Source organism: Schistocerca gregaria, unplaced genomic scaffold, assembly GCF_023897955.1.
Source record: "Schistocerca gregaria isolate iqSchGreg1 unplaced genomic scaffold, iqSchGreg1.2 ptg000327l, whole genome shotgun sequence".
NCBI classification, from domain to species: domain Eukaryota; kingdom Metazoa; phylum Arthropoda; class Insecta; order Orthoptera; family Acrididae; genus Schistocerca; species Schistocerca gregaria.
Window position 1 is genome coordinate 5,360,123 of NW_026061797.1, and position 9,478 is coordinate 5,369,600.

A 9,478-nucleotide genomic window follows, 5' to 3' on the forward strand; every position below is an offset into this window, starting at 1 on the left:
CTCAGCCTTGAGCTGACTCTTCGAGGCCAACCCCCTGCCTAATAAACTTATTGCGATAAGGGGACTCTTGCCACATGGCCCACTGGGGATCTACCATCCTCTGCGAACTTCGTATTGGTCATACAAGGTTGAATCTAAGCCTCTTACTCCATAATGATCTGTAACCCCCACATTTTATGAGACTCCCCTACCATTTGGCCTTTTGCACTAAACACACTCTTCCATTCTCCATTATCACAGATGGTAGCATACAACCTTACATAGTTACATCTGTCTTTGGTTTTCATCATAAAAGTGGTTTGTTCCCTAGATTTAAGTACCTGAATTCTCTTCCACAATTGAAGGCCTTCATCATTGCTTTCATGCTGGTCAGGTTTTCCTCTCCATTTTGTGCTGTTTCATCACCACCCCCTCCTCTTGTGTCATCCCCCATTGTGTCGCAATCATGGTATGAAGTGCGAACTGGGGTGGGTTAGCAGTGATTCCAGCACCATGTCACACATAGCACCATTGGGGTGTCTTATGATCTCCCCCTTCCTCCCTCCAGTTCTTTACTCTTCCTGCCACCCCAGTGTTCCATCTTCATTTGCCTGTTTTGCTTCGCCATCAAATAGATTGTGCTGTTGGTTTGCTGCTCCCACAGTCTCTGCCACTTTGGATCTTGGGACAAATGATGTCACTGTTTCGTTCCTCTCCTCATTCAGACAATCAATCAACATCTGCAGCCAGCAGGCAAGCAGTGAGACGTGGTATCTGCTCTCTTAGCATCTGTGTCAGGGTGTCACTAGCATTAATGACAAGTTTGAAATTATTACTTGTTTCCAAATAAAAACAGCCACTTTGGTGACCTGGTGAACTAGAACTACAAAATTATATGCTTAAATTTAGGAAATAATGGCCCGCTAAAAACAGAAAATTCTGGAATATGAGTTATTTGGTTACAGATAACTTTTCAAAAAGGGGGATTTTTTTAAAAAGTAAAATTATACTGCAAATTGGAACGTGAAAGGCTTTCAGTTGGGTTATATTGCTAATTCATAATTACTCATTCCTAATTCCAACTGCATGTGTTTGTACTGATATTGAAATTATTATTTATTCACCAAATTTATTTTTTGGTAAATGAGTTACATTATCAGGAAAATTGATTGTTCACAATCAGATGTTAGTGTATTCCTTGCTAGAATATGAAAATATTTAATCTGTTTAACAGTTGCACTAGTGTTACCCATCTAGCTAGATCAAAAATAAATATATATTACAAGTTGACGATTGCAACTCACTCTGTTGTCACATTGGGACAGTTGTCAAATGTGTGGCCATCACCAGCAGTGCGCTGAGCCTCAGTCACAGTCATCACTGCCCAGCACGGCTTGGGAGGGGGCTGACCCAGTGATGCCAGCATTCTAGGCTGCTGGCAAAAGCCGCAGCAGTTTCCGGTGGTCCCATGTGTCAGCAGAACTGCCGCACCAGAGGCCAGTGAAGAAGGAAGGAATATCGACATCTGACATTCTGTCAACAGTGAGGCCGTCAGAGACAGAGCATAAGCTCTGACTGTTTCAAGGATGGGGGAGAAAATTGGCCTTGGCCTTTCAAAGGAACCATCCCAGAATTTGCCTTGATTGATCTAGGGAAATAATGGAAAACCTAAAACTGGATGGCAGGACACGGAATAAAGCCATCATGTTCCTGAATGTGAGATCAACACACTAGCTAATGTGGTGTAAACCTTCATCCAGAAGTGTTCACAGTTTCTTCTGTATCAGGAACTGCCATGAGTATGCAGCTTGAGGAATTTGTTTTCTTTGCTCAAAACAGTCTCCTCTGTACTGCAAGTTTTCTCTTGTGACTCCTTTGTGGGCTATTGAAAGAGACGCCACTACTGGCATGAACAGCACCTACACTAGCCTTCAGTGAAGTTACCATTTTGTTGGCCAGCTAAACTTCAGTAACTGAAATACCAGAAACAATTTCTGCCAGTACCTCTGTGTCACAGGAACAAACTGGCTTCAGAATTTTCCTCTCCAACATTCATAAGTAGTACATCTGGTAATTCAGAAATTTCAAACGGTTTTTCTTCTATACTCTCTACTTCATAAACATTATGTATATGCTTGCACGTATTTAACTTAATGCTATAACCAATACATGCATAGTAATATCTATTAATTCTTACTTTACAGTCAGTGCACACTAATTTGGAGTTACAGTGGATAATATTTTCTTCCACAAGGTAAACTTCAAGTGATTTTGTGGCTGGTACTTTCCAACCTCTGCCTACCTTTCTAGTTGAGTCCTTATTCATCAAAATACTGGATTCGTGCTGATGGTGGATGTTTTCATTTTGCTTGTTAGTTTTTCTTTCACAATGACAATGAGCCTGTCAAACAGATTTGATGTAACAAGCAACGTGAATGCAAGTACACCTTTATCCAAATGTTTCACCTGCTTTGCATTACCATGTAGAGTAAGTGGTGGTAATATGCACCCCCCCCCCCCCCCCCTTAATATCTTAATAATATTTAGCTGAACTCTAGTAGTGTATTAACATACCATTATTGGTTAATACTTAGTAGGTTGCATCTAAGTATTGGCAACAGTTTCAAATAGATTAAAAGTATGGTATTATTGCATTTTTAAGCTGTCTACACTAGTTTACAAGGTGTAAGTGACTGTAATGTGGACCTCAGGGTCCATATTATAAGCAGACCGTAAAATGTTTTTATTTCTGTTTTCAGATGCCTAGGACTAATCTGGCACCTAAATGAACCCGTAAAAGGCAGGTGTGGGATAAAAACAAAATGCGAGAGGCAGTGTCTGCTGTTGTACTAAAAATCATGGGAGTTAAAAAAGCAAACATTGCGCTGTCCCAAAAACAACTCTGTGCCAGTATGTGTATGAGGCTAATACCTGACAGATGTTGAAACTAAAAAGTTTGGAAGAGAACTAGTGGTTTACATACACTATATGGAGGCCAAATTCTATGCTTTTACTAGTATGGATGTTAGAAAAATGGCCTACCAACTTGCAGTTGGGAATGGAATTGCAACAAACTTCAGAAATGAAATTGCTGGAAGGCCTTGTCTTGACCATTTTCTTCGATGTCATCAGGATAAGCTTTCAATTAGAAAGCCAACTGGAACATCATATGCTCGAGCAAAACGCTTTTCGCATGAGAGAGTTAACTCATTCTACGACTTGCTATAAGCTGAATTCTGGAAACATAAGTATCCAGAAGATCGTGTATGGAACGTTTAGAAAACAGGCCTTAGTGTAGTTCAGACTGATACTGCAAGCAGAGGTAAACGCCAAATTTGTTCTCTGACTGCTGCTGAGTGTGGGTCTCTAGTAATGGTCGTCTGTTTGCTGAGTGCAGGAGGTTCTTATGTTGCCCTGATGTTCGTATTCCCGAGAATGGATGAGGGGAAAGACCATTGTTTCAACTGATTTGCTGTACAAAAAAGAGTTAGAAGTCATTATTAAAGAAAAGAGAGGAAAAGAACTTTGCCAAAGACCCCCTAGTGAGATAAGCTTCTACATCCTTACATTTGTCCTCTAGCCATCCATGTCTGCTTAGCCATTTTGCGCTTCCTGTCGATCTCATTTTTGAGACGTCTGTGTACCTTGTTGGCTGCTTCATTTATTGCATTTTTATATTTTCTCCCTTCATCAATTAAATTCAATATCTCTTCTGTTATCCAAGGATTTCTAATAGCCCTCGTCTTTTTACCTATTTGATCCTCTGCTGCCTTCACTACTTCATCCTTCTACTGTATTTCCTTCCCTTGCCAAAGAAACACACTATATCATAGGATCCAACAAGGTTGCTTTCATGGAGCATCCACTGCCAAATATTCTCGCTGTAGTGAGTCTTAAGTGCACCCATAAATGTACGATCTAGCAGTTGCAGGACTAGAACAATTAGCCTCAATAACTTCGTCATTCTTGGGCGGCAGTTCATAGTTACAATTCGCTGAAACCTGCCAGCTTGATCACCCAACCTGTTGGCGTCGTCTTTTTTACCTGTTCAGCTCCAGATACAATAACCTCTTTATCTGACGGCCTCTCAATTCCGATGTCAGTTTTGTCTTCCGGCAGGAAATCTGCATCGGTGAATACGGACTGGTCCGTGGGCCATACTCCAGTAGCTTTCAAACCTTTAATAGCAAATAGCATTGTTGCACTTTTGATGAAAAAAGCGTTGAAATTTGAAAGACCACCGCGGCCTACACATCCCTCGGTCCATACGCGGAGTCGTTGGAGGGGAGAGGCGACAGGTATATATACCACACCGCCCGCCGGCATAGGACGTCAGTCAACAGGAGTAATCTGATGATGATGGCACGCTACGCCGTGACTGGAACACGATAGTGGGAAAAGGAAGAGAAGGAAACGTAGTAGGTGAATATGGATTGGGGTTAAGAAATGAAAGAGGAAGCTGCCTGGTAGAATTTTGCACACAGCACAACTTAATCGTAGCTAACACTTGGTTTCAGAATCATGAAAGGAGGTTGTATACATGGAAGAACCCTGGAGATACTAAAAGGTATCAGATAGATTATATAATGGTAAGGCAGAGATTAAGGAACCAGGATTTAAATTGTAAGACATTTCCAGGGGCAAATGTGGACTCTGACCACAATCTATTGGTTATGTCCTGTAGATTAAAACTGCAAACAGGTGGGAATTTAAGGAGATGGGACCTCGATAAAGAGAAAGAGCAAGAGGTTGTACAGAGTTTCAGTGAGAGCATAAAGGAACAATTGATAGTAATGGGGGAAAGAAATACAGTAGAAGAAGAATGGGTAGCTTTCAGAGATGAAATAGTGAAGGCAGCAGAGGATCAAGTAGGTAAAAAGACGAGGGCCAGTAGAAATCCTTGGGTAACAGAAGAGATATTGAATCTAACTGAAGAAAGGAGAAAATATGAAAATACAGTAAGTGAAGCAGGCAAAAAGGAATACAAACTGTGGGGCGGCGAAGAAGTTGTCGAATGAGTTGTTTGAATGTTCATTTCACGTAACAGACTATTGCCGATGCAACATATGTGGGACGACGAAGAAGTCGTTGTTTAATGTTGAATGAAAGTTGAACATTGCCACCTTAAATCACGCGAGCCTGGCAACTAATTTGGTGGCCAGTCAGAAAGCGAAGGGAAACTTACCGACCTTAGTTCCCAGTCTGCACGGCCACATTCCTGTACAGCCCAGCTAAACGAAAAATATCCATAGTTCTTCACGAGATTAGGGCTTCTTCAATAAAATTTAAAGTTCCAAACAAGATTTTATTATCTTAAAGGCTCACACAAATTACTCGAAACTTCTGAAAATGCTAAAGACATTAAATATTGTTAATTCAGCCAATCGTTTAATAGTTCAGAGGCGACTTCTAGAGCAAGTTCCTCCCGAATAGTTCATTACTCTAACTAACGGTGCTCTATTAATAGTTCGCAATAATGTTAAAAAAAAAAAAAGATTAATGCTCGCCTTAAAAGTGGAGTTAGTCACCACTTGCCACGCGGAATTATACTTCACACGGACGGCACAATAACAGTTTGTTACCGAAGTCTAAACGATCCAGGACGGTGTACATTCCTCGCGATTTTCAATGTCCGTTTACATTGCTAAGTACGCGCATGTCACAGCCCGCTATGACGTCACCCGAGGCGAGGCGCGATCGGACGTTAAGCTCGCGTGGACTAGGCGTTGGTCTAATGCGGAGTGAGCTTCCTACTGCCTCTGCCGCTCTTTTTATATAGCTCCGGCGCGTACCGCCAAGAGAGCATCTGTTCTTTCCGTTCCTATGCAGATGCCTGTAGCCTCCAACTGATCGCTATCTCAGGCACATAATCTTAAATATCACATTTAATAATAGCTTTACAAACTTCTCAATTTTTGTATACATACATCTGAGCAGTACAGAAGCACGTAGAAAATCTCCGCCCGCTAAAATCAAAACTTTACTCTCTAGAATTTTTACAATGGAACTAACGGTAGATTGTTACCTCTGAACCATAGCTTTATCAAGACTTGTATCAGCTGTTAATTATGCTACAAGACTAAAACTTGGTGTAGCTTTGTTAATTGTCCTATCTGATCATTGGTCTTAAAGAATTTGTTTTATCATTAAATTTTAAAGTACTTAATCTATAATGCTTATGTACATTTTACTCACAAAAGTAGTTTTTACTAAATTACTAAAAAACTAGAAGAGGTAACTGATTGTGGTATTTCCATTATTATTATTAGGGTGAACTGAAGCATCCTACCAATTTTCAATATTGTAGCTCTATTACTTCGCGCCTCTGATTTTTCCGAAAAACGCGGATTCTGGAGTCAATTTTAGTTTTATGGTTTTGGAAACCAGCACCACTCATTAATGACTTCTTACTGCACCTTCTCACCAAATTTTGGCTTCCTAGCGTCATTATTTAGCGCCTCCTATTTTTCTTTCAAAACGTGAATTTTACGTAAACTACTAATTTTATAACATTAAGATTTGTTACCTGAAACATTATTACATAGAACTATACTTTAACAAAGTTTTACACACGAATCTTAATTTTTACTTTTATGTTAAATGTGGTGCAATACTATATGCAGGCGCGTTACGATGACGTGACGCTACTAGCAGTGAACTAGGGTAAGTCCCGTGCACTCGCTCGCCTCTGTATCTTATACATGATACAGCGCTTGCTTTGCTTCAAAACGTCTCAAAAATGAAATCGACAGGAAGTACAAAATGGCTAAGCAGGGATGGATAGAGGACAAATGTAAGGATGTAGAGTCTTGTCTCACCAGGGGTAAGATAGATACTGCCTACAGCTGCATGCCCGAGAGACCTTCAAGCACATTCATATTATATTAATATCCAGAAAAACTTGAATTTCAACACAGTCTAACATGTGTTGGACTGTGACGATACGGTAACAACTTTGATACAGCTTCCAGTTTGCGGAACTGGCGGCTGTTTAGGGGAGGCCCTTTGGGCCGGACTTGTTCTGGGTGACATCCTGGCGCTAAGGGCACGTGTCGGTTATGCCATCGGCACCCGGACTGTTCATTCGAACGTAGAGCTTTGAGAAGGCCGAGTTTATATCGTCATAGCATGGAAAACGCACGCTGGGGAGTCTTTCCAAACGTGCAGCGCAATATCAAGCAAGACAGGTATTCTGAAAGTGTGTTCGAACATTGACCAAAGAGATGGAAGAACGCCTTGTACGCCACATGCACGCCATCTTTCTTCAGTACAGACTCGCCATACACCATACTGGCTTTCAGTTGGTGTTGGTTTCAAGGTATAGTCTGTCTGTAAACTCAAGAGCGAGCAGCGCTTTTGGTGGTGGAAGCGGCCTTTTCCGGGAGAACCCTGCCACTGGCCTACAGGGGCACCCAAAATCAGTTGCCTGTTACTTGTCTAGCGGCGTAGATCGGCGTGCAGTGGTGTACAATACGTCGTTTCTGTTCGTGAGATCCTTGTTGCCAGCATCAGTCACTGACATACTTCGGTATCTGGAAGTGCTGGATAACAGCGTCGCATTGCAAGAAAATTGCAGAAGACGAAGAGGAGCTATTTGCGGAGTACATTTCCCCACCATGTTCTAGTTTTGGGTGGAGATTTTAATTTGCCAGATACACCAGGTGACCAAGAAGTCAGTATAAATTTGAAAACTGAATAAATCACGGAATAATGTAGATAGGTAGGTACAAATTGACACACATGCTTGGAATGACATGGGATTTGATTAGAATTAAAAAAAAAAAAAAAATACAAAAGCTCAAAAAATGTCCGACAGGTGGCGCTTTATCAGATCAGAATAGCATGACAAAGCTAAAATGATGTTCGTTACAGGAAATGCTCAATATGTCCACCATCATTCCTCAACAGTAGTTGTAATCGAGGAATAATGTTGTGAAAAGAACTGTAAAGCATGTCCGGAGTATGTGGTGAGGCATTGGCGTTGGATGTTGTCTTTCAGCATCCCTAGAGATGTCGCTCGATCACGATACACTTGCGACTTCAGGTAACCCCAAGGCCAATAATAGCACGGACTGAGGTCTGGGGACCTAGGAGGCCAAGCGTGACGAAAGTGGCGGCTGAGCACACGATCATCACCAAACGACGCGCATAAGAGATCTGTCAGACATTTTGTTAATTTGTTTTTTCTAATAAATCCCCATGTCATTCTAAGCATGTGTCTCAATTTTTACCTCTCTATCTACATTATTCCATGGTTTATCACTTTTTCCAATTTATACTGACTTTTTGATCACCCGTTAGACTGGGAGACTCAAACGTTTATAACGGGTGGCAGGGACAAAGAATCCAGTGAAATTTTTTTAAAGTGCTTTATCTGAAAAACTACCTTGAGCAGTTAAACAGAGAACCGACTCGTGGCGATAACATATTGGACCTTCTGGCGACAAACAGACCCGAAACAGTTAACGCAGAACACGGAATTAGCGATCATAAAGCGGTTACTGCATCACTGATTACAGCCGTAAGTATAAATATTAAAGAAGGTAGGAAGATTTTTCTGTTTAGCAAAAGTGACAAAAAGCAGATTACAGTGTACCTGACGGCTCAACACAAAAGTTTTGTCTCAAGTACAGATAGTGTTGAGGATCAGTGGACAAAGTTCAGAACCATCGTACAATATGCGTTAGATGAGTATGTGCCAAGCAAGATCGTAAGAAATGGAAAAGAGCCACCGTGGTACAACAACCGAGTTTGAAAACTGCTGCGGAAGCAAAGGGAACTTCACAGCAAACATGAACATAGCCAAAGCCTTGCAGACAAACAAAAATTACGCGAAGCGAAATGTAATGTGAGGAGGGCTATGCGAGAGGCATTCAATGAATTCAAAAGTAAAGCTCTATGTACTGATTGGCAGAAAACCGTAAGAAATTTTGGTCTTATGTCAAAGCGGTAGGTGGATCAAAACAAAATGTTCAGACACTCTGTGACCAAAATGGTACTGAAACAGACTGAAGGCCGAACTACTAAATGGCTAATTCACAGAGGAAGACTGCACTGTAGTTCCTTCTCTACACTGTCGCACATATGACAAAATAGTAGATGTCGAAAGAGACGGCAGAGGGATAGAGAAACAATTAAAATCGCTCAAAAGAGGAAAGGCCGCTGGACCTTATGGGATACCAGTTCGATTTTACACAGAGTACGCGAAGGAACTTGCCCCCTTCTTGAAGCGGTGTAGCGTTCCGAACGATTGGAAAAGGGCACAGGTCATCCACGTTTTCAAGAAGGGACTTCAAACAAATGTGCAGAACTATAGACCTATATCTCTAACGTCAATCAGTTGTAGAATTTTGGAACACGTATTATGTTCGAGTATAATGACTTTTCTGGAGACTAGAAATCTACTCTGTAGGAATCAGCACGGGTTTCGGAAAAGACGGTCGTGTGATACCCAGCTCTCGCTATTCGTCCATGAGACTCAGAAGGGCATAGACACGGG